General features: G+C 44.1%; 1 protein-coding gene and 4 non-coding genes across 5 annotated transcripts in view; 2 read left to right on the top strand and 3 right to left on the bottom strand.

The window, feature by feature from the left end:
- The window catches only part of Znf746 (zinc finger protein 746), a 279,080-nt gene that overhangs the window by 31,048 nt on the left and 222,343 nt on the right, over positions 1 to 25,689 (bottom strand). The gene's annotated exons all lie outside the window — the stretch shown is intronic.
- Trnac-aca (transfer RNA cysteine (anticodon ACA)) lies at positions 6,501 to 6,572 on the top strand. The gene has a single exon. It is a non-coding gene; the product is annotated as a tRNA-Cys (tRNA).
- On the top strand, positions 15,066 to 15,137 carry Trnac-gca (transfer RNA cysteine (anticodon GCA)). The gene has a single exon. It is a non-coding gene; the product is annotated as a tRNA-Cys (tRNA).
- Positions 19,094 to 19,165, bottom strand: Trnac-gca (transfer RNA cysteine (anticodon GCA)). Its single transcript has one exon. It is a non-coding gene; the product is annotated as a tRNA-Cys (tRNA).
- Positions 20,059 to 20,130, bottom strand: Trnac-gca (transfer RNA cysteine (anticodon GCA)). Its single transcript has one exon. It is a non-coding gene; the product is annotated as a tRNA-Cys (tRNA).

Raw genomic sequence — 25,689 nt, forward strand, 5'->3', positions numbered from 1 at the left:
CTGGTTCACAACCATCTCTAACTCCAGTTCCAGGGAATCTGACATCCTATATTGACTTCCTTGGGCATCAGACACACAAGTGGTGCACATACATATATGTGCACTTATACACTTAAAATAAGATAAATAAATATAACATATTTAAAAAGTTGCCATCTGTCCTCAGGGCCCAGATGTGTCACACTGCAACAATCCATGTAAATCTTGGAGTCTCCTTTATAAAACTCCATGCTTGTTTGAGTTTTAAAAGATTGTTGGGGGGAAGCTCTGGACATATGACTTACTGGTGAGATGGCTCAGTATTTGAGTGCACAGGCTCGTCTGCCAGATGACTTAGATTTGATTCCTGGCATCCTATGGTAGCTCACAGCGTGAGGTTTCTTACATTCCCTTCTAGCAAAGTGGAAGTGCGCAGAGAAGCAAATCCACTCACCTCAGAGACAAGTACCAGGCATCAAGGCACAGACATCCATGCAGGCAAAACCAAATATTCAAAACAAAAGAAACACACACACACACACACACACACACACAACATACACATAAAGTAATAAAATTATAGATTTTTAAAAGATTATTTTGGTCTAGAGGAATTGCTTAGTGGTTTAGAGCACCCGCCATTAGGTCTGCCCACTGAGCTCCAGTCTCTGAAACCTACATGGTAGGAGAGAACCGGTTCCCACAAGCTGTCCTCTGACCTTCACGTGCTGCTGTGGCACGTGAGTGTGTGTGCTTGGGTGTGTGCATGTATACACACACACACACACAGAGCAAATAAATAAATATATAAATACATGTAATAAAAAACTTTTGTTTGATTTATTGACAGCTGGAAAAAGATCAACGATACGCTGCTTCAAGAGCCCTCTCTTGGGCCGGAAAGATGGCTCATCAGTGATTAAGAGCACTTGTTCTTGCAGAGGGCCCAGGTTCAATTCCCAGCACCCAGATGACAGCTAGCAACTATCCGTAATTCTGGTTCCAAGGGATCTGTCACTAGTGCACAGACATACATACAGGCACACTGACAGACAGAAAATGAAAAATCATTCTTAAAAGGAAAAAGCCTTCTCTTGTTCCCACATCACTAAATGCTCTGGATACCTGTCTTAGAGAGGGCCCAAGCTTCAGCCCGAGAAACAGCTCTCTGAGATGTTGTGGAATTTTCATCATGATGACATCACTCTTGGACCACCTGGAGGTAAGATTTTGATGTGACTTTGAACCAGGGATGAGATGGACATATGGCATGTGTGAAAAAAAAACAAAAAACAAAAAACAAAAAACTAAGGTCCACGGTTGCCTTTTGTTCCCTAGAACCGTCTGTAGTCACAGTTATTGTGATGGGTTGACTCAGAGTTTGAGTACAGTTTGGCACCTGCTTAGAGGGTGGTCCATCCCAGGGCCTCTGCATTCCCCAGGAATAGAAGAGCTCCAGACTTCCTCCACAGGTTGACTGGCCTTAGGCCTGAGCTTTCCAGGACAGAAAAGGGCTCACTTTGCTCCTGCATAGAGGATGAATGTCTTGAAAGAGTAACCAGGTGGGCCTGTCTTTAAGTAAACTTCAAATACGAGAAAATCCAGACATATGAAAGAAGTACCAGTTTGTGTTTATTTTTAAATTTCAGTAACTAAGATTATTAAATTTCCTATAACTGACGTCATTTAAGCTCCAAATTAAAATAATCCTTCTCAGAGGATGGAGACCCACAAGACTCTGGAAGCTAATGAAACTACAAGACCCAGGAGGCTTGCAAAGCCACAAGATGGATAGGCCCCTTCCCCAGGTCGAGAAAAGCAGTAAGCAGTGGTGGGGGAGGGGCACTCTCTGATGATGCTGAAGGCAAGGTGAGCAAGGATCGCCAGGAATGCAGCTTCCTCTGAGTCCTATGTGGAACCCCAATAAACTCACTGGCTCACCAAGCTAGACTCCGGTAGAAGAGTTTCTTTGGTGTACTCTGTGGGGTGGATAGACATTTATTCACATCTTCCCAGGAAAAGTCACATAATGACTAAGTTCTCCATGACTTTTGAGAGTAGTGGCCAAAGTATAAAAAGTTGAGTTTCTCATCTTGTAGTTTAGGAACACCACCGTGAAAGAGTTCAATGCGCCCCAGCAATGACATTAATAATTGTAATAGAGACAAGCTAATTACTCAGATCCTGACTCATATTTACAGGAGATTTTGAAGTTTTATAAGGCTGATGGTTGAGTCATCAATTTTTGATGACCTCATTGTCAATACAACATTGCTTTATAACTTAGAGTGGGAGAAAGATGTCACATCAAAGGCTAGTCAGAAATTAAGACTGCTTTACAGGGACACTCAGTCCTCTGTAGCTTGGATACAGACAAACCCACTCAACAGGATTAGTCAAGTTTATATGGAGTTCTTACTGGCTCTTCTAGCAGGTCTTAGGTGTTCAGGGCAGGCATAGAGTCAAGAAGCATGCATCTCCTAACCCCAGACACAGGGATTCTGGTAGTTTAAAGATTTTTTTTTATGGTACTTATTGCTGGGAGATATTGGGAGGTAGAGTTTGAGCCCCAAATATGGAAAAGTGGGACACTTTTTATGCTCATATGGGCAAAAGACTATCTGAGATTATCACTGACCCAGGTAGACAGGTATGCATGGTCACTGGTTGGTCCAGCACTAACAGCTCAGGGGTGAGCAGAAGATTGAAAGCCACAGTCCTTCCCTATGGATCTCATCGTCTAGTGGTGTGCAAATCAACATTAAGAGGATGAGTCGGGGGCTGGAGAGATGACTTGGCAGTTCTCGAAGAGGTTCAAAGTTTGGTTCTCAGCACCGGCATGGTGGCTCATAATCATCTATAATTCTAATTCCAGGGGATCCAACATCGTCTTCTGACTGCCACAGGGATAAGGCATTCAAGTAGTTCACAGACATACAATGCAGGCAAAACACACAGGGACATAAAATAATAAATATCAAATAAAAACCACCATTGGTTTAGAGCCTGGGAAGTAACTGCATTGGGAGCTGAGAATGAAATATGGAATAGACATTTGACAAGATTTCCCTAGGAGCTGTGTGAACAGTTGCTTTGAGGGAAGGGTAGCAGAGGTCAGGAGGTAAGAAGAAAAGTCCAGGTGAGACACACGGAGAGGGTGATTGGAGTCTCCAGCTTCCCAGGAAGAGAGGTCCTGACAACCAAGCTGCCAGCACAGCAAGCAGCAGCAGGAAGTGACAGGGCAATGCACAGCATGCAATCAGAATAAGAAGAAAGTAGCTGAGATTATACTTCTATCCTGCATACTGTAATCTAAGAAAGAAACTTCCTTAGAAATTTCTCAGAGAAATAACATAACATGACCAATGTCAGTACAGTAGAAATATATAGCATACTTGTTTTATTTTTAAATTACATTTATTATGTGTGTGCACACATATGTATGTATGTCTCCCACCATGGCACATGTGTTCGGTCAGAGGACAACTTTCAGGAGTCAGTTTTCTCCGTCCATCATGTGGGTCCCTGGGGTTGGACTCACGTCATCAAGGTTGGTGGCAAGTGCCGTTGGATGTTGAGCCATCTTGATGACCCCATATTTAAGTGTTAATGCATAAATGCCATAGCCTCAAAGACATATAAAAGCTAAAATTAAGAGAACTAAAAGAAAAAACATTCAAATGGTTTGTTATGCTGGGTGATTTTAACAACTTCATATAACTGATAGGACAAGTAGAGGAAAAATCAGCAAAGATAGAAGAGTTGAAAGTCACAATTAATTCTATTTAATTTCCAAATGTAAGATGATACACAACAATTGGAAAGACAATTCCATTTCAGTGTACAGAGATAGAACACTTACCCAAATTGACAAATGCTGAGCCCGCAGTCAGCCTCGGCAGCATTCAGAAGACTGAGCTGGTCAGGTGGTGGTGACTCACACCTTTAGTCCCAGCACTCAGGAGGCAGAGGCAGGTGGGTCTCTGGGAGTTTGAGGCCAGCCTGGTTTATAGAGCAAGTTCTAGGACAGCCAAGGCTGTCCTAGAAACTCTGTCTTAAAAAAAAGATTAAGCTGTAAGAGTACATTGTTGATGTAGAATAAACTAGACGTCAGTAACAAAAATGAGGAAACCATTTAAAATGTTTGGAAAGTGGCTAGAGAGATGGCTTACTGGTTAAGAGAAGTTCCTGCTCTTGCAGAGCACCTGGGTTTGGTATGAGAAAGGTAGACTGAAAAACCAACAAAACATAAGTAGAAAAAGAACCAAATTAAATCCACTGAATATAAAAGAAATCAAACAGTACGAGTAAGAACAGAAGTTAAGTGTTCATAGATAGGATCAACAAACACAAAGTTTATCAATAAAATAAGCCAATAATAAGCTAGTAAATCGATAACCCAACAAAAAGATTGACCAAGAGAAAATAAATGGAGACCTCAGAGCATATGTTAGAAGTTATGAGAGAGTGCCTCAGAGTTTGGAGACTGTGAGAGATCAACGAGGGACGTTATGAACAACGTGATGCCAATACATCAAAAAATTTGTCACAGAAAAATTCAAACTCGGTGTAAAACATAACTTAGTAAAACTGACCCACAAAACTAGGTGTGGTGTGGTGCACACCTGTGATGCCAGCACCCAGGAGGGGCAGGCAGGAGGATCAGAAGTCCAGGCCAGCCAAGGCTACAGTGAGACCTTGTCTGAAAAAGCAAAGTATAGCTCAGATGCCTTCAAAACAGTACAAAGAGAGCATGAGATGGACCTGGGGGGAATGGTTCAGTGGGTAAAGCAGTCGGCTTGCAAGCGCGGGTACCTGGGTTCGATTTCCCAGAGTCCCTGCTCGCTTTAGGAAGGCAGGTCCTCAGAGTTTGTATCTGGCCGGGGTGAGGTGGGGCCGCAAGAGCTCAACAACGAATTTTGGAACCTGAAAGCAGATGATGCCAGTCAAGCCTGTGTGTTTGTGCATCCGGTGCCTGCGGAGCTCGGTGCGGGGGTCACAGACGTTTGTAGGCTGCTGTTGGTGGGTGCCGAGAACGCACAGGCTCTTAACCGCTGAACCATACTTGCTTGTCTTTGCTCCCCCCCACCCCCGCACTTTTTAAAACCGTATTTTGTGAGTATGGGTGCTTGGCCTGCCTGTATGTCTGTGTGCCACCCGTGTGTGCGGTGCGTGGGACCCCCAGCGACTGGAGTTAGTGACAGTTGTGAGCCGGGAATTGAATGAAGGCCATCCGCAAGAGCAGCAAGTGCTCTGAGCCATCTCTCCTTACTCGTATCTATTTTTTTTTTTTTTTCCAAGACAGGGTTTCTCTGTGTAGCTTTGCGCTTTTCCTGGAACTCACTTTGTAGACCAGGCTGGCCTCGAACTCAGAGATTCGCCTGGCTCTGCCTCCTGAGTGCTGGGATTAAAGGAGTGTGCCACCACCGCCCGGCTCTTACTCATATCTCAAAGATAACATTCTGGACGATCTTCTTGGACCATGTTGCTTTGGGGAGGGGGGGGTGGAGGTTGATGCTTGACACATGTTTCTTGAAGAAAGTGCTGTAAATTTTAGGAATCCTTCACCATGTTTGCGGGGCGCACCATCGGCACACACACACACACACACACACACACACACACACACACACACGAGAGAGAGAGAGAGAGAGAGAGAGAGAGAGAGAGAGAGAGACAGAGAGAGAGAGAGAGAGAGAGAGAGAGAGAGAGAGAGAGAGAGAGAGAGAGAGAGGAGAAATACAAAGGAATTGGATACTTTACTATAAACCCAGGGAGGGAAATCCAGACTGTGTTTCTTTATATTTTGAGCATTTAATAATAGCACTATATACACAAGAACTTTGTAAGTGGGCCTGGGAGACAGCTCAGTAGTTAACAGCACACGGGTGCACTTCCAGAGGACCCAGGTGTGCCTCCCATCGTGGGTAACAACTGTCACTCCAGTTCCAGAGGATAGGATGCTCTATTCTGGCCTCTGGGGCACCGCACATACATGCAGGCAAAACACTCATACACAGTATATCAAAATAAATCAATCTTAAAAACCAGCTTTGCCAGCTTTGTTTTACTATTTCCCTTGTGAGGTCAATTCATTGTAGTGTCTATCTTCAACCTGAAGTGACTCGGACTCTCTCTTCCATGAGTTTGTTTGTTTGTTTGTTTTGTTTTAAGAAATAAAATGTCTTGTTTTTGCAAAGACGAGGTATTTGTGTTCTTTAACATTTTTCTTGACTTTGACTCTTTTTTTCTTTAAGTAACTACATCAGTTGTTCCCGTTTGGAATAACTGCAGCTGTGCATGTCAGAGCTTATGTGACGTGCCTTCCCCTCCATCAGTGAGTGGATGGTGGGTAAGTGCATATCTGCATTGTACTTTTAGAAAACAACATGATGCACGTCACCCATGGGCTTCCTTGGCACTCAGATGAATAACAAACATCCACTCATTTGCCCACACCCTTAGGTATGGGTATTGCAATACAGCTGAAAAGGTATTTGTTAGGCACTCACCAAATTATTGGGGCTATAGCTCAGGGGTAGAGCATTTGACTACAGATCAAGAGGTCCCTGGTTCAAATCTAGGTCCCCCCACCCCAGGATAGTGCCCTATACATACTTAATGTAATAAAGAGTAGTGGGAGAGAGGCCGACTAGACTTGATGGGCAAAGAGCGTAGTCTAATCTCCTGAGCTGGGGCAATGGGCAGCTCCAGAACTCTAAATGTGGTTTCAGAACATGAACATGTTAGTTACTAAGCATCCTGTGGACACAGGGAGACTTTCTGTTCTGGCCTTTTTCTTTCAGGAATACAGTATGGAAGTGTACATTGAAGGTTGCTGAGTACGTGTGGATTTAAGAATGATCCAAGGGGGTGATGATGGGTGCAGCTTGGACTTTGGTCCCATCTCAGACTTTCTGATTTGCTAGGTCTGAGCTGGGGCCTGAGAAGCTTAGCTGTCTAATGGCACCCTTTCTCCCTCTTCCCATTCTCCCACACCACAAGGGACACCAATGATCTCCTGGAGTGACAAATTTAGCTCCTACCTGTTAAGTAGATTCATAACTCAGGATTATCAATCTGAAATTTTTACCACTTGTAAGAGTTTTTGGGGACAGAACACCCCGCCCCCCCACCTCACACACGTTAAAGCAACACTACACCTCCGGGAGAGGTGTCAAGGGACAACAGAAGTCCAGCGTTCATGGTGGGATTCCCCAATGATAGAGAGAAGCTGGAATATCTTCTGTGTACAACTTAGGTGTTATTCAGGTTTCTGTTACTGTGAACCAATGCCTGAGATAGACAATGTAAAGAAAGAAATGAAACCGAGACTTCGTGGTGTGATGGTTAATTTCTGTTGTCGGATTGACTGGATTTACGGTCTCCAAGGAGGCTCATCTTGGGTGTGTCTTAGGGTTCTGAGAGGTTTATCTGAGGAGGGAAGATTCATCCTGAACGTGAGCAGAACCACTCCATGGCTTGGTTTCCTGACCGAATATGAAAGGGAAAAGGAAAAAAGCAAGCTGAGCACTAGCAATTAAGTCTCTGCGTCCTGACTGTGGGGCCAATGTGCCCACCTTGTGTTACCGCCGCCGCCGTGCATCCCTGCCATGAAAAGCCGCCTCTCCTACAACCATGAGCCAAAATAACCCCTTCCTTCCCTAATTTGCTTTTGAAGATAATTGGTCACAGCTAGGAGAAGAGTAAATAACACAGGAGAAAATCCCCAAGTTACAGAAAGATGAGTCTTAAATTCTGTGATACCGCTGAGAGGGCTTGGAAGTCATCTTGGAGCAGCCAGCCAGGCCCTGGTTGGTCCTGGCTTGCAGGCATTGCAGTTTCTCAGGCTCCAGCACAGGCTTCTGAGTAGCCTGATTGTGGTTCCTAAACTCATTGAGGAAGCTTTAGGACTGGAGCCTATGGTCCTTCTCCCAAAGCGGGAGTTCACTGATGTCCACCCTGATCAATAGTTTGATTGTTCCCCTACAGACATTGGCTCCATGCCACCGGAGTTTCTGTTCACTTCTAATTCCAACATTTATCTCTAACAGCCTTCCTTGCATACATTCTCGCATTCTTGTGTGCAGCCAGCTTCTTTGTCTTGTCTTTATTATGTTAAGAATTTTGAAAAGAGAGTGTCTGTTTTCAATTGCTATTTGGGGAGATCTCCAGATGGCTGGTCTACCTGTTAATTGACCAGACAAGGAGGAGAGCTTCAAAGAAACTGGTATTTGAAAGATGGGGAGTACAACACGTATGGAACATGAAGAGGATCCTATGTAAAGTGGCCCCCTATGGAACAAAAAAAAAATAACTCTTAGAAATTAAAGAAGGAAGAAGTAAAATACAGAAAATATTGCAGTAATTTTCCAAACAATAAAGTGTATTGAAAAGACAAAAGTAAAAGTAAATTAGCAGATTTTTTTGTAAGAAGATCTACTTATAGAAAATTGGTATTAAAATTACAAAAAATAAAATATTACAGACATCATATATGGATTTACAAAGATTTGAGAAATGAAGGAAGATAAGTGCATTAGAATTATTAATGCTAAAACACATGAGACTATGCATTCAGAATTTATTTTTTTTATTTTTTTTTTTTGAGACAGGGTTTCTCTGTGTAGCTTTGCACCTTTCCTGGAACTCGCTCTGTAGACCAGGCTGGCCTGGAACTCAGAGATCCGCCTGGCTCTGCCTCCCGAGTGCTGGGATTAAAGGCTAGCGCCATCACCGCCCGGCCAGAATTTTTATAACTATGGTTATAGTCAGCTTTCCACTGCTGTGATAAAGATCTTGAACACAAAGCAGCGGAGGAGGAAAGCATGTATTTGGGTTGCACATACCAAGTCACAGACCACTGTATACAACCAAGGCGAACCTAGAGAAAGGAGCTGGAGCAGAATCCACAAAGGACGCTGCTTACTGCCCAGCTCCTCCTGGCTTACTAAGCTTACTTTGTCGCACCCAGAACAACCTTCCCTGTGGTGGCATATTCCCCACTGGGCTGGATCCTTCCACAACAATCCTTAATCAAGAAAATGCCCCACAGACAAGCATGCAGGACAATCCACTGGAGGTAATTATTCAGTTGAGATTCCACCTTCCCCGATAGGTCTAGATTTGTGTCAAGCTGAGAACAAGAAAAACAACAAAACAATCAGCATACTAAGAATAAAAAGATGAACACTTGTGAAGTGCATGCTGTAATAAAGGCATGTAATGAAAGTTTAGGTTACTGCATGCTAAAGAGGTTGAACACTACATGAAATTCTCTAGTGAGAATTTCCCTAGATTTACAGTGCAATAAGATACTTCTTCTAAGCTGCAAGCAGGAGGAAGGCCATTTAAAATAGATGAGAGTGCACCAGGAGTCAGCTATTGAATTCTGGATAATTTGGTTCTCTGGGAAAAGTAAATTAACAGATTTTTAAAATTAGTGTTTAAAACTAAGATATGTAAATACAGCTCCCGAGGGACTGGAGAGACACTGTAACAGTTAAGAGTATATAATGCTCTTGGAGAGGATCTGAGTTTGGTTCTCAGCACCACATCTGGCAACTCACAGTGGCCGGTAACTCCAGCTCCAGGGGAGTTGATGCCTTGTTCTGGCTTCTGCAGGCACCTGCACAAAATGCATACACAGACACAGAAGTGTATACATCATTAAAATAAATTTAAAATAAAACTAATAACAATCATAGAAAGATGGAGGCCAATCTGATACAGGCAACCCACAACTGAAGCTTCCTCTCAGATGACTCTGGATTGTGTCAGGTTGACAGTTAAAGCTAAGTAGAACGTGAAGCTATTCCTAACTCCAGGAAAACAAAGTCCTCCCACATATCTTAGTTCTTGGCATAGACGAGCTATGAGCACTCTTAACTAATCATAAGAAAAACAAAGACAATTCAACTTAAAGTTGAGATATAAATAAATACCTCTGGAAAATGAGAATAGAGGGAGTACATGAATTAAAACTCTTTCCTACAGAAGTGTGTTAGTGATTTCTAAGCCTGGTTATTTTAGACAAAGCATATCACACTGATTTTATCTATTTCCTTCCACAAGACTCAAAGTCTAGAAGAAACAATCCAAACTATGAAACGTGGCTGTCTCTAGGTGACAGGAGAGATACACAAAGAATTAAGAGGCTTTTTTTTTTTCCTTTTTTTTTTCGAGACAAGGTTTCTCTGTGTAGCTTTGCACCTTTCCTGGAACTCACTTGGTAGCCCAGGCTGGCCTCGAACTCACAGAGATCCGCCTGCCTCTGCCTCCCAAGTGCTGGGATTAAAGGCGTGCGCCACCACTGCCCGGCGAGAGAGGTTTTTTTTTTAAATGATAAACTTTAAAAGCAATATTTACCCTTGAAAAATAATTGCGAAAGCTGTTTTGATATAAATACTGTGAACACATTCATGAAGTAGGGATAAAGATCACAGTAGTGTTGTCTCCATAGAGGTGCTTTGTGGTTCTGGTTCTATGGCGTCTTCATGGTGGTTCTCAGAACTCCTTCATTGTCCAATCAGGACCAGGGAATGCGCAGACCCTCAGGCTGGAGGGTTGTGCTCAGATGTAGGCACTGCAGGTGTCTCAAAGAAGTTAGGCACAGGCCGGGTGGTGGTGGCACATGCCTTTAATCCCAGCACTCGGCAGGCAGAGCCAGGCGGATCTCTGTGAGTTCGAGGCCAGCCTGGTCTACAGAGTGAGTTCCAGGTCAGGAACCAAAACTACACAGAGAAACTCTGTCTCAGAAAAAAAAAAAGTTAGGCACAGTACCTTCCAACTGAGGTTTTTGTGGTGTATGACATGAGGAGCTCCTAGAGCCCCTGTGGTATTACATAAGTCTGCTGTTCCTACAGCCTGAAGAAGGGATGTGAAGACATGAGCAGGGTAGAGCTGAGGACACTGAAGACTGGAGAAGGATCTTTTTGGGTTGCATTGGGAAGAATTCTGTACTAGTCCTACTAATTCACTAGAGATAAATAGAAACTTTGTCTTATATGGGGATGCTGTGTATGGCTGTGACTATAAAAGGTGGTTAGTAGACTCTCAGAGCAGAGCAGTGGGGTATAGCTCAGGGGCAGAGCATCTGGCTTCCGTCATTGACTTCCCGTGTTCAAGTCTGGACATCTCCTGTTCACTGTTTTGTTTTAGTTTTAGTTTTTTTTTGTTTAATTACTATTTCTTTTAGTATATTGTTTTACTCATATGTGTTATTGATTATATTCAGTTTTACTTTTCTTTCATTTATTCTCATTATGGTCCTTGGTAGAATCGGAAGCTACAGGCCAACCCTTGAACATGTCATGTAGATGAATAACTGCCTCCTACCTCTTTCTGTAGTTTGAATGTCCCTTTTATTCTTAGTATCTAGCTCATCTGTTTGTATATTTGTAATTTCTGAGACTATCGAACTCTCAGAGAGTAGGTAAGGGTTGTGATGGGCAGTTCTTAGGGTCAGAGAAGATAGCTGTACACAGAGCCAGCTTCCCAGGAGCAGATGGTAACTGCTAACCCTAAAGTATTCTCAGTCTCTTCTTGCCATACACAGTAGTTTGGACACTAGTGGTCAGGCTTGGGGAGACAATCAGGAAAGCCAGCTTTTCCGTCTAGGGTGGATGAAACCTGAGTTGCTTTCTCCTGTGCCAACGCCACTGCACACTTCTTCAACCTCGGAGGCCAGAGGCCTGGCTCAGCTGCTCTCCCAGGGCAGACAGGGAGTCTGGAGTGTCATTGGTGCACAGGCCAACTAAAGCACTGAAAACATCTGCATGACAGCACATTCTGTCTTCACGGAAGGAGAGGAGGCATGTCTGGGAGCCAAAGCAGGAGAAGCTGGCCAGCTCAGGAGCTAACCCAGGACAGCAGTGTGAAATGGGCTCTGGTCTGCAGGATGCTTCTTTCCTCGTCCTTGGCTGAGGTACTCATTCCAGGACAGGCCTGGAAGGCGGTAGAGCGGAGGGACCCATCTTACTAGTTATGTCTAGCAGCTTCTCGACATTTTAACTTCACAGGTCTGAGTGTTACCACACAAAAGAAATTGTTAGCTAAGTACCATTCCTCCACACGGGTAATAGTACAGGGTTAGGGCATTTAACTGCAGATCAAGAGGTTTGTGGTTCAAATCCAGCTATACTCTGTACTGACTGCTTTTGTACATAACCTTGGTATCGGAACCCCACATTCCTTTCCCTACCATGTGCTGGGATATAGAGTCTGCATGGAAGAAATGATGTACCAGGTCTAGCTGGGTTCATCGAGCACAATTTCAAGCTATTTTCTTCTATGTGGACTTCTATCTCCCTGTCCTGTGTGGTCTTGAGTGTTTGTCTTCATATGTGGAAGTATCACTTCCACACAGGAAAGGATGAGGAGCAGAAACTCCTACTAAGACACGCTTGTGTCAGATAAGGTGAAACCTCTTTATTCAATCTCCAGTGGAAAGAGGGTGTGGCCAGTTTCCCCAAAGCCTGTATGTGAAGTGCCTAGAGCTTGCCAATGGATCTGTGCACTGGGTATGAGGTATGCCAACTCCCCATTTTAGTTTAGATAACTGGACAACTAGAAGGCTAGAGTGGTTGCTTAAAGAGGAGGAAAGACTTGAAGAAGAAAAGGTTTGGGAAGAGGATCAGTGTGGTTTGGGAAATGCTAAATTTGAGATGCTCACTAAACATTCAAGAAGAAATGTTGAGCTGATGTGACATTTGGTTCAGGAATGAGGTGAGGCTGGGGCCTTTGTCCCTTTGGTGATGTTGTAGTGGTGGGCTCTGCCATGGGGAATTTTCGATAATCAGAAGTGTGCATCGCTCAGATCTAGAGGCTGGGAAGTCTGTAGAGGGGCTGCCTCTGGTGAGGGTCTTCTTGCTGCCTCACAAAATTTGTGATTGTAATTTAAAATTCTGTGTCCTGAGGGTCCTCCCAGGCAGTTCTCCTTGGTGAACATTACTATAGAACTAACTGGTGGGTATTTTTGTTGGGTGGGCAGCTACTGCCTTGAGTTTTCATATTGTTTATACTTTGCGATGAGGTCTGGGCATGTGGACTTCTTTGGTTAGTTCTATGTCTGATATGGACAGAGCAAGTAGGGGCAGACACAGGATGTGTGAGCCAGGTTGGGCATAAAGGATGAGATGGCCTAGATGGAATGAAGTCAGGTAGACACAGGGGGGTGATGTGTAGGATGGACGTTCTGGTCCAAGCCTGGAGCTTGAGGGAGGGTGTGTGGAAGGGAAGATCAAGAAGACCAACCCAGCTAGACCCCAGTACAGTATGTGCATTATCTGTCTGGGCAGGGAGGATGGAGTGATGGGGGAAGGGCCTGTAGGTTAGGGGTAGGCAGGGGTGGCCAGATTAGGCTGGGGCACTGGATGAGGATCCTGGGGAGGATTCATGGAGGGAAGGACAGGAACACTGTAATAACTATTCCTGGCTATCAACTTCTCTACATCTAGAACAAACAAAATGCAAATAGCTGAGTACACCTGAGAGGATTTTTTTCTTTTCTTTCCTTTCTTTTAATTTATTTTTACGTTACGAGCACTGATTAGTGTTTTGCCTGCATGTAAGTCTGTGTGAGAGTGTCAGATCCCGCGGAACTGGAGTTACAGACAGTTGTGAGCTGCCATGTGGTGCAGGGGATTGAACCCCTAAGCCATCTCTCCAGCCCTGAGGGGTTTTTCCTTAAATAAATCGTCTGAAGTGACACTTAATCTGCATCTTTTGACATGGGAAGATCTACCTTTAATCTGGGACACGCTGTTGGGGAATATTATTTTAAGGTGTATTACTTTTGTTTATGTTGCATTTGTTTAACTCTGTGAAGCTGTGTTACTGTGCCTGTCTAAAACACCTAATGGTCTAATAAAGAGTTGAATGTCCAATAGCAAGGCGAGAGAGAGAGAGAGAGAGAGAGAGAGAGAGAGAGAGAGAGAGAGAGAGAGAGAGAGAGAGAGATAGGCAGGGCTGGCAGAGAGAATATATAGAAGGAGAAATCTGGGAGAAAAGAGATGGAGGAGTGAATAAAGGAAGTAGCCAGAGAAGGAGGAGACTCCAGGGTCCAGCCACACAGGCACACAGCAAGCCATGGAGTAAGAGTAAGATTTACAGAAGTAAGAGAATGGAAAAAGCCCAGAGGCAAAAGTTACGAAAAGTTGGCTAGAAACTAAGCCAAGCTAAGGCCGGGCATTCATAAGTAATAAAGACTCTGTGTGTTATTTATTTGGGAGCTATGTGGCAGACCCCCCAAAAGAGAAAAGAGTAAAAAAACAAATAACAATGCCATACCTTCTGCAGGCCAGCCCATCATGTAGATGGACGGCCGCCTCCCATCTCTTCCTACATGCTCCATGTCCCTTCTGTTCTTATTAAGTGTCTCCATTCTTCCTGCATATATCTAGTTCAGATGGGTTTTTAAAGAGAAAGCAAAGACTATGGTGGAGAATTTGTCTGAATTTTCTGGGCACAGCAGCCATACAGACAGCCATTGTCCAGGGACCAGAAAGGAAAGCCGAACAATAAATTATCTCCCTCCAGGGTTCTCTGGTGAACATGTGGTCAGAACTAAGGAGACAAATCCCAGAACCAGGCTGTCTGTGTGGGGTAGACATTTCCCACATGAGCTTCTTCCCCTCCAGAGCCCACTGCTCACTTGCTTCATCCTCAAAGGCTAAAGCCTGGCTCAGCTGCTGTACCAGGAGAGAGGGATCCTGCAGTGTTGCTGCTGATGGTGCAGGTTAGGGCACTGTGAGAGGCTCTGAGAGGCAGCCATTCTGTCTTCAGGGAAGAAGGGGAGGGGAGTCTGGGGGCCCAGGTGGAAGGCACTTGTCCAGCTCAGGAGCTAACCAGGGACAGCAGTGTGAAATGGGCTCAGGTCTGCATTTCCTCCTGCTCCTCTCCATTTCCTTGGCTGATGGTGCTGATGAAGGATGGGCCAGGAAAGCTGCAAAGCTGAGGAAGGCATCTCACCAGTCAGGTCTGGCTGCTTCTGGAAAGTAGGTCTGAGTGTAACTGTAATTTAACTTTGTAGTCAAACCATATTACCACACAGATGAAATTTATTAACTGGGCACACTGGTACCAGTGGGGGTATAGCTCAGGGGTAGAGCATTTGACTGCAGATCAAGAGGTCCCTGGTTCAAATCCAGGTGCCCCCTTATTTATGCTGCATTCTGGTCACTGACTTACCAGGTTCATCTTAGGGAGGCCACCCACAAAGTCAGAAAGTCTTCATTAGCTGAAGTTTCTAGAAGCAATGTTTCTATGCCCCATTTACTTCTGTGGGTTCCATCCTCAGCCACACTAGCTGAAAGGACCAAGCAGACACCAAGCAGGCTGCTCAGTCTTTTCTCAGAGATCAGGCCTCAATTTCAGTTTCCTGAGACTTGAGCAAGCATTTTCTGGGAGGGCTATGAACAAAAGACACAGTCCTTGCAGCAGCTCCCTTTCTGCATGTACTCTGACTGCTCAAAGTTCAGCCAATTGTTTACTGTGTTGGACCCCTCACCAACTTAGAGCTACGTGCATGGGTCACTGTGAATGTGCAAGGTCAGTCAGCCTCCATGGCAGCTCAAGGACAGAGCCTGGGCCCCTGAGTCAACACCCACAGTCAGTACTGCTAGGCCAGCCAGTGTCCATGGCAGCTCAAGGACAAAGCCTGGGACTTGTCCAGGCCTGCCTAAAAAATTTAACTGTAACCCCCAACTAACGCTAGCCAATTAAAAGTTACTAACATAATTGCCACTTGCATAAACCAATCCTGAGTCTGTTCCTATGTAGTCTGTAAAGCCCCAGCTCCCCATTGCTTTAAAACCCTGCCACGTCACTACTCAGGATCTCTCCTGCTCTGCTGCTGAGTCAGATGGACAGAGAGTCCCAAGTTAACTCATAACAATACAAAGACTCTTGGCCTTTGCATCAGATTTGGTCTCTTGGTGGTCTTTGGGGGACTCTGGGTACAACAGGCCCAAACTTCGGAACCCACAAAGTACATTAGTAGAATGCACACAGCTGACCTCTGACCTATGCTGAGTCCTCTCTACCTTCTTGTTTTTCCCCATCTGTATTCTTTTCTTCAACCTCACAGGGTCAGTAAGTTTTAATAGTCCATTTGACACAGTGTATAATCACATGGAAATAAAGTCTCAATGAAGAACACAGTGTCTAGATCAGTTTGACCTGTGTTCCTGTCAGTTGGGGATTGTCTTGATGATTAAGTCCTGGGATTGATATGAAGACACAGCAGATTTCCCTAGGCAGGGGTCCTGGATTGTGTGAGTGTAGAAAGTGTGCTCAGCACTAACAAGCATGTGTGCACTTATTTTTCTCTGCTGTTAATGGTAGATGTGATGTGACTAACAGCTTAAAGTCCCTGCTGCCTTGACTTCCCTGAAATAAGGGACTGTGTCCTGAAATTGAGAGCTAACACTTCAACCTTTCCCTCACTTGCCCCTGGCCTGGGCATTTTATCATTTTATCCTAGTCCATGGCAGTTTCAGTAGAAAGAACCAGTATCTGCATCCAGAACCATGTACGGAAGCCGGCACAGCAACTGGAGAGGGCCAGAGCAATGACCCTAAAGACAGGGGGGTCAGGAGTGTGCTGTCTTCTGCCTGCACTGGGGAACTGCAGTTGATTCTCCAGAGCTGGGGACTGGGGATCCCAGGCTGTGGGGTGAAGCACACAGCCTCCTGCATTCCAGGGCGCATGTTGGCCTGGTGGGCGCCCAGTGGTGGCCGTTGACCGGCGCCTCTTCTAACCGGTCAGGACCTGTGCTGTGGCAGCCATGCTTCAGCATTTTAAGTTTCACTCCACAGAACAAAACTCTCACCAAAGATTTGAACTTTTCATAAATAGCATTTGCTACAGCGCCTTGTGAAGGGCCGAGCAGAGCCTGACTCCTCTGGCGCTATAGGTTGTACCACGGACAGCTCCACAGCCTGCTGACTTTGCTGAAGACACAGAAGGAACCCGTGGACCCCAGCACTGTGCAGCGGCCTCAGCTATTTCTGCCAAGTGACCAAGATTGCATAAAACAATAATCAAATTACCAGAATGCCGTCTAGTGAGATGGCCCAGGAGGCATTATCACTTGCTGCACAAGCCTGAGAATCTAAGTATGGATCCCCAGGACCCATATGAAAAAGCCAGATCTGGGGGTACAGGTATGTAATCCTAGCACTCCTACAGAAATATAGGAATTGGAGTCAGGAGAATCTTTCTGGAAGCTCATGGCTGGTGAGCTTGGAGTGTGCATCTCAGTTTCAAGCAATAAGAGGGATTCTGCTTCAAATAAAGCAGAAGGTGAGGTCTGATACCTCAGGCTTTCCTCTGACCTCTCCACATGTTCCATGACATGTATACACCCTCATGTACAAACACACACATACGCACGCACGCATGCATGCACGCACGCACCCCCCACGCACCATCACCAGTGTTGGGAGTCTACAGTGCCCCCATCTCTCTTCAATACTTTTCATTAGTGGTGAGTCTGAGTCTGGTTTCCTAGGGCACTAGAGATGAGAAGTCACAGAGCATATTGTGTCCTTGGCTGAGGCAGTGCAGGGACAGAGTAATGAGGAGAGTCTACACAGGTTCAAGGGCAGAGCCATCGCCTACATGTCAGGTAATTCCCACTCGACTCTGTCCGCTGCTCAGCACACCAGTGTCCATGTCTGCTCCTGAGACCGTAGACTCTCTGGTTCTTACTTCACCACACTTCTGAGGACTCAATCAGTTCTTCAGGTTTATCTTCTTCTGATACACCAAGGGATTCAGCAAATGGAGACCAAGAGGGGGGAAGAGGAGAGACAATGGAGGCTGCTCCATCCCTGCTCAGGAAGGCTGGTACAATAGGCCCTGCATCATAAATGTGAACTCTGATACGGCTTGGTCATTATGAGGTTTGCCTTGTTTGGGCCTGATTTATCCAATATTTTCACTCTGTAGCATGGAAATACTTATATAGAATTAATAGCTATAAACAACCCACAGGTATGAATCATCCCCACAATGTCTTAGACACCGAGGTCATCCTCAGGTCCTGTTTCCAGAGAATCTGATTTAGGGGTTCTCAAGTGGGGACTAAGAACATTTGCTTCTGGCCTGCCTTTCCCTACCTGCCATGTGTTCTTAGATTTGCCATAGTAAACATCTGTTTCTTTTTGTGGAGCAGGCCTTGAATCACACAAACAAGGGGTGGTTATCCCTATAACCTGCCTTGTAGGTCACTATTGCAGTTCACAGAGCCCACAGCTAGGGAAGACTGTTGATGACTTTGCGAAGCACTTTCCAGCTGGACCAAAGCTAGCCGACAGGGAGGAAGCTTCCTGGTCAGTACCACTTGGTCCCCCATGTGCTGTGACTAATATATATGGTGTCTTCAGCAATAGGGTTTTGTCACTAAGTTCTGGTGAGTGTCTGAGAGCAATGGCAACAGCCTGTATTGTCCTGGGGACCTCTGGGACACCAGAGTTTAATTGGAATTGCTCCACACAGAGGATTATGCTTATCTGAAAAGCTATAGATTGCCAAATAAAACATCCAGTTCCGGGCAGGGATACCTCCTTTTGAGTTGTTGGTCAGAGGTGTGCTGGAGCCCCAACCATGTTTCTTATTGTCTCCTGGTGTCAAGGAGTGCTGTTGAGAGGTTACTGTCATGGGGATTTCTTGTCCTGTAAGCATCACCTGCTCCTGGTAGCCCAGGTTTTTAAGATCTTCCCTTTGGTCTTAGATTTCTTTGACATTTTCTATTGATTTCATTTTTCATCCATTGTGCCCAGTATTTACCAAATCTGATGGAAGTCCATATCTTCCTTGATGGCAAATTTTCTTGTATTTGTCCTTCCATCATTTTCTGTTTCTGGTCATCGTGGTAATGGGGATAGAGTGTGGATTCAGAGTCACGAGTGTTTGAGCCCTTGGGTGAGGGTTCTGTTAAGAGGATAAGTCATCCTCTCATAGGACATCAAATTATTCTGTATTATGCCACCTAGAGAGGGAGGCTCTGGAGTTTATTCAATAAACCTCAACTAATGCAGACCTCCTAGCTTTACTGAGGTCCTTCTCAAGGTGCATATGGTAAAATAATAATAAAAATCAAATTTAAGCAAGGGGGCACCTGGATTTGAACCAGGGACCTCTTGATCTGCAGTCAAATGCTCTACCCCTGAGCTATACCCCCATTTATAGGTAAGGTAACCTCTCATTAGCATCTCTCCTACCTTGGCACCACACCCAGGTTCCTACATGTTCACGATCTACTGGTTCCTCCTAATGATCTTGACCTGGCAAGATTTTTCTATTAAAGTCTGCCCTCCACCCTTCTCTCCAACCTTAGTCAGCCCATCTCAATGTCCATTCTCTCATGTGGTCCTGAAAAGGACACTTGACTGTTGTGTTTTCCTTAAGTTCACACTCAGTTTTCTTTATGTGGCCAAGACAAGAGCTGATGGGTCTGGATTTTCAATGGTTCAAACCTTTTGCCAAAGAGAACTTTATCTGTACTCAAAGATATCAGGAGAGTGTCCTTTACTTCCCTCCATCATTTATTCACTTAACAAACACCCATGGAGTTTCCTATGTTCTAGTCACTACAGCCATGCTGAGTACACAAAGTGAGGTCAGCCATTCCCCTTTTCCTCAGAGTCTTAGTCTAAATAGGAGACAAATTTATGGATCCTAGTCTTTCCTCAGAAGTAGCAGGAGTGAACGTACAGGCTAGGAGACAGGAACGGCATGTAAAGAGTTTCCCTTCTCAGAGCTCAGGAGTGACTTCCTGAGGGACTGACTATGGAAGTTGCCAGAGGAAGAATCACACTCTCATCTTCATAGGACTCCTCTATGCTGAATTCCTGCACTGACTGGCCATACAGAGCCTTGGGGGCCAGCGTGTGTTACAACATGAGTGTCACCTGGGTGGGTCTCACAATGAGTCCTGTACTAGCTTCTCTCAGAGAAGAGAACAGGGACCAGGCCTGAGCAGAATACAGAGCACAGGGAACACAGTGCTTTAGCCATCTCTGTGTTAACCAATACTTCAGATTTGGTCTCTTGTATCTAAAAGAGACACTAGGAAGGGGGCACCCGGATTTGAACCGGGGACCTCTTGATCTGCAGTCAAATGCTCTACCCCTGAGCTATGCTCCCATCTGCTTCATGTATAGCTAATAAACATCTCTGAACCTGTGTGTTCACTTCCTGACGTGTACTTGCTAGTACTCTGCTGTCATCTGCTTTCTCCTGTGAGGCCCAGCCCTGAGCCAACTGCACACCTGTGTGCCACCTCCTCATAACCAGCACCAGCCTATCCTAGTTCAGAGCTGAGACAGAAGCACTAATGTTGGAAGTCTGCATTCTGCTCATCCTCCATACCCATCTGGAGAAGCCAAGCTCAAAGGGTTGGATCTTAAGCGATTCATAGCTTCTAGGGGAGGGAAAATAGTTTTCTCTAAGGCATGGCTCCTGGTAAGTCACTGATATTCCAGTGGATGACCCCACACCCAGAAGCATATGGATAGCACACATTTGAGGACATAAACCTAGGGGTGTAGATGTAGGATGGATCTGGGACAAGGAGTTAAGTAAAGGAGTTGAGGGTGAATATATCATAATACATTGTATGGAATTCTTTAAGAACTAAAAAAATATTTTAAAGAAACAAACATATTTTGTCCTCAGCAATAGGGCCTTACCTTCTCGTTGTGGAAAATAACCAATAATAGTCTTGGGAATAGCTGGTAATAATTTTTTTTTTGTGGAGGGTTCCATGGAACCCCTTTGACCAGCAATTCTACATGATATAATTGATATAACTGGCTCTGGATGTTTTACTTACTGGCATTTAATTTCCTTTCCTATAGGCCCACATTTCAGGAGGCTTCTAAAATAGCTGGTTTCTGTGTAGTTTTTAAAAGACCATTGTAAGTGTCCCTTCCCATAGCCCTTTTCTTGTCCTTGTCTGTCATCTTCCTCCCTAGTTAAATGATGCTATTTTGATTTCCCCTTTATCTCTCTGTATGACTATTCTCTATTTCCCCTTCTTTGGAAGATCCTTTCCTCCCCATTGTCCCTCAACAGGTGCATAAATGCTATGGTTAGTTGGGTTGTAATCCACAGATCAAATTTTTATAAGCTTACATCCATGTATAAGAGAAGAAATGAAATATTTGCCTTTTGGTTACTTGAACCTCACTCAGGATTATTGTCTCTAGTTCCATCCATTGTCCTGAAATTTTCAAAACTACATTTTTCTTGAAATCTGAGTAATGTTCCATTGTGTAAATGTACCACATTTTCATTATCCATTCATGAATTAATGGACATCTAGGGTGTTTCCTATTTCTGGTTATGAATAGAGCAGTAATGAAAATGGAAGAGTATTTTTTCAGTAAGATGGAGAGTCCTTCGGGTGGATTTTTAAGAGTGGTATTGCTGCATCTTGAAGTAGACTGATTGTCTGAAGACCGCCCTTATTTCTTAAAACAGAGAAGTTAAGGTGGTGCTCAAGTTCTTCATACAAACTGACAAGCATTCATGGTGCTAGTAGTTACTCTGTGCACTATCAGAGGAGAAAGCTAATCATCAATATCACCCAGATACAAACCCTTGACCTACAATAGTCAACTGACTACAAGATGTAACTGACTCAAGACATACTAGTTCAATACTGACACAAATGTTATAGGAGTAACCACTACTTTTACAAAATTGGGTTTAAAGGCCAATCCATGAGATGGAGCCCAAATCTGACACTGTTACAATGGCCATGAACCTGAGACCATCTAGGTCATGGGCCCTTGGAGAAAATCCCACTACTAATTTTCTGTTAAGGAACATAGCAATAAAACAGTTCCTAATGACATACTGCTATATTGCTCAATCCACATCAGAGAAGCTTCTCCTTGCAGTAGATGAAAATGAACACAGAGACCCACACTGGACAATGGACAGAGAGTGAGAGACTTTGGAGCACTCAGTCCTAAATGGGATGCCTTCATCAACGCCCCCTATTCAAGTCTCAGGGTTCTACGGTGAAGAGGAGGCAGAAAGGATATAAGAACCAAAGGTCATGGATGACTCCAAGGAATCAATGCCATCCATTTTGTATTTTACTTTACCCTTCTTGCTCCTTTTCATTGTAGATCTGCAGAAGTGTGAACAGTAGTAACCATGTGACACCGTCAACACCAGGCTGTCTTGGAATCTCCTCTGCCAATGATATATCCAAAACTCTTGAATTTATCCTCAGGCAGATTTTTAGACAAGACCTTTTGCTACTTTTTTGTGCAAACACAGTTTGTCAATATATCATAAGTGCTACTGTTTTCCAAGCTCCTATTAGTATGATCCTGTAAGTCACACAACATTCAGCTGTCTTTCTAATCCAAAGTCCCAACGTCTTCCATATTCCACCCAAAACCAGCATTGTCAGACCTGTCATAGCAATAACCCAGGCCCTGGTATCAACTTTTGTCCTAGTTACTATTCTGTGTTACTATAGTGTGACATATACAGTCAATATACTGTTTCTTTGTTGTAAAGAGACGCCATGATGAAGGCAAATTGCTTACAGATTTGGAGAGTTAGTCCATGATCATCATGGTGGGAAGCATGGTGAATGTAGGCAGGCATGGCACTAGAGCCCTAAGAGTTTACACCTGATCCACAAGCAGAGAGTAAGACTGACCTGATATGGGATTTTGAAACCACAGAGCACCTCCCAGTGACACATCTCCTCCAACAAGGCCATATCTCCTAATCCTTCCTAAATAGTCCACCAAATAGGGACCAAACATTCAAATATATGATCCTATGGTGGCTGTTCTCATTCAAACCACCACATTATTTTATGAAAAAAATCTTTAAATTAAATATACAAACTACTAGTATAGTGTGTGGGAAGATTTGTATGCCTTATCAAGGATACAAAGGCTAGAAATTTTGCTTCCATTCACCTCACAGGAGGGGTTCATCACCCAAAAGAAGAAGTGTCATTTTGTTAAGAAGCATCAAAGATCAAAATCTGGGAAAGAGACACTTCCACACAGAAGAGATGGTGGAAAAGAAGAATGTCATGGTGAAGGAAGTCACAGGGCCTTGACCATGCAGCAGGCCTTTGGGGACAACCAGAACAAAAGGATCAGGAGCCCAGGTCACTCCTGGAAAACAGAAAGTAGAAATGTTCATTAGACAGTAGAAATGTTTCCATGCATGGAATATTATTCTGAAAAGTATTTCATGGAGATCTCAGAGTTTGTGGAAGATGGAGATATTTAAAGAAAATGAAACAGTTTAAACATAAGATTACCATTAACTTCAGGAAAATGAAAAGTTCTACCCGATATCTTCATCTTGTTTAGAATGATGCACATCCACCATACACAGTGTTAACAAGTCATCATGATAAAAACAGAGAAGGTCATCCAACTAAAGGTTGGGACATGAATGTAATGGGAAAGTGAGAATGGAAGATGCATGAAAATTATAATCCTCTTCTACAAGTCAGTTAGTTACTGTTGTCCAGACCTGATTAAATCAGACCTGCCATCCCGTATGCATTTTATGTAAGTGCACAGGCAGAGGAGAAGAGCGGGCTAAACCTTTGGAGAATGGCCCCCTTTGGGTGACAGGAGCAATAAGAAGAAAGAGTATCCAGGGATGTAAGTGTTTTTGTCTTAATGGTCTTAAAATATTATTGAGTTTTCAAAATAGTTGAATCGTGCCATATATTTTGAAATAAATATATAGCAATCAGTTTGTGGTGTGGTGATTGATCTGAAGGCCAGGGTAGAGGCCAAAGCTTCAGAATTCCTGACCCTCTGTGTCCTCCTGCTCTGTTGTCAGAGCTCCTTGATGACCCACTCAGGCCTTAAGAGACATCTTCATCATCTACCCAGCAGCTACCCTCAGGGGCAACACTCAGATCATCCATGGGCTGGAAAGATGTCTTCACATGCAGGTACCACATAGTTCCCCAAAGAAGTAAGGCAGAGTCTCTTCACATTGAGGGCTTGTGTATAATTGAAGAAGCCAGACATGTAAATCTGAGTCCTTTTAGTAGCTTATGTCTCTCTGTCTCCAGCTATGCTGTTCCACAGGCTGAGATGTTCCTTGGTGTGTGTGTGTGTGTGTGTGTGTGTGTGTGTGTGTGTGTGTGTGTGTGTGTGTGTGTGTGTGTATGTATGTGTTGCTGAAATGACAAAATGGGGCAGAGTTGGGGACACTGGGGACTGGAGTGGGACCTGTTTGAGCTGAGTTTGTGGAGGGAGCAGTGCTGGTCTTACAAAATCTCGTGAGACAAGTAAAAACTGTAAATTGTAGGGATGTTGAGTGTGAAGGTGAAAGGCACTTCCTAAACATCTGACAGGGAGGCAGCATAGCTCAGGGCCAGAGCATTTGACTGCAGATCAAGAGGTCCCTGGTTCAAATAGTTCAGGGCCAGAGCATTTGAATGCAGATCAAGAGGTCCCTGGTTCAAATCCATGCTTCTCTATGTTTTTATACATGTGTTTATCACACACACTCAGTACTATTTTTCTTCTAATTTTTACACTTATGGTCCTCAGCATTGCTGGGAGCTACAGGCCAGCCCGACATTTGGATGGATGGATGCCTCCCATCTCTTCCAACAAGCTCCATGTCCATCCCACTCTTTTTTTTTTTTTTTTTTTTTTTTGGTTTTTCGAGACAGGGTTTCTCTGTGTAGCTTTGCGGCTTTCCTGGAACTCGCTTTGGAGACCAGGCTGGCCTCGAACTCACAGAGATCCGCCTGTCTCTGCCTCCCGAGTGCTGGGATTAAAGGCGTGAGCCACCACCGCCCGGCCCATCCCACTCTTATAAGTGTCTCTACTCTAACTGAACATATCTAGTTTCTCTGGTTCTTTAGGGAACTTAAAGAGAAGGCGTGCACCATGGTGGAGAATTCTTCTGGTTTATGCAGGCACAGCAGCCATACAGACAACCAGTGTCCAGGGATCAGAAAGGAAAGCTGAACAATAATTTATCTCCCTTCATTACTGTCTGGTGAACATGTTGTCAGAACTAAAGAGAGAATTATTGCGACTTCTTTTTATTGTTTTATTAAAAAGTAAAACTTGGGAGTTAAATAATAGGGAAATAAAGCTGAGAGATCCATGAAAGATGGAGAAATGGTCACCGACTCTCTTCTCTGCCTTCCGGGCTTGAAAAAACGCCCTTGGTCTCCACTAGCCCCTCCTTCTTCCTTCTCTGTGTGTTTCTCTAGCTTTCTCTCAGTGTGCCAGAAAACTCTATGGTTCATTCTTGCCTGCTTAGTGTTTACTCTGCCCTCAAACCAAGGTCTCACTCTATTAGTGGCCTCAGAAAGGCTACACAAACAAATCTTCTGTAACATTTCCCCCCTTTTTTCTAAATAAAGAGGAAGGGTTTCAGCCCTAACATAGTAAAACTATATAACATAAAAGCAATTCTCAAGTAAGAAGTACCTTCAGAATGTCCAGTCCATTACTATTTGGAAAATTTAAAGAAAATAGCCCATATTCTATCATTTCTAACTACGGAAAATTATATCTATAAGTATCTCATCTTCAACCTCATCAGAGACCTGAGAAGGATATAATATTACCTAATTAAACAGGAAGTACAGAGCAAGCAACTTCCAAAACAACAAAAAAAGTTGCAGTTGCTTTTTTAGTTTGAAAGTAGATTCAATAATCTACCCTATTATGC

The sequence above is a fragment of the Peromyscus maniculatus genome, chromosome 3 (genome assembly GCF_049852395.1).
Source record: "Peromyscus maniculatus bairdii isolate BWxNUB_F1_BW_parent chromosome 3, HU_Pman_BW_mat_3.1, whole genome shotgun sequence".
Taxonomy (NCBI): Eukaryota; Metazoa; Chordata; class Mammalia; order Rodentia; family Cricetidae; genus Peromyscus; species Peromyscus maniculatus.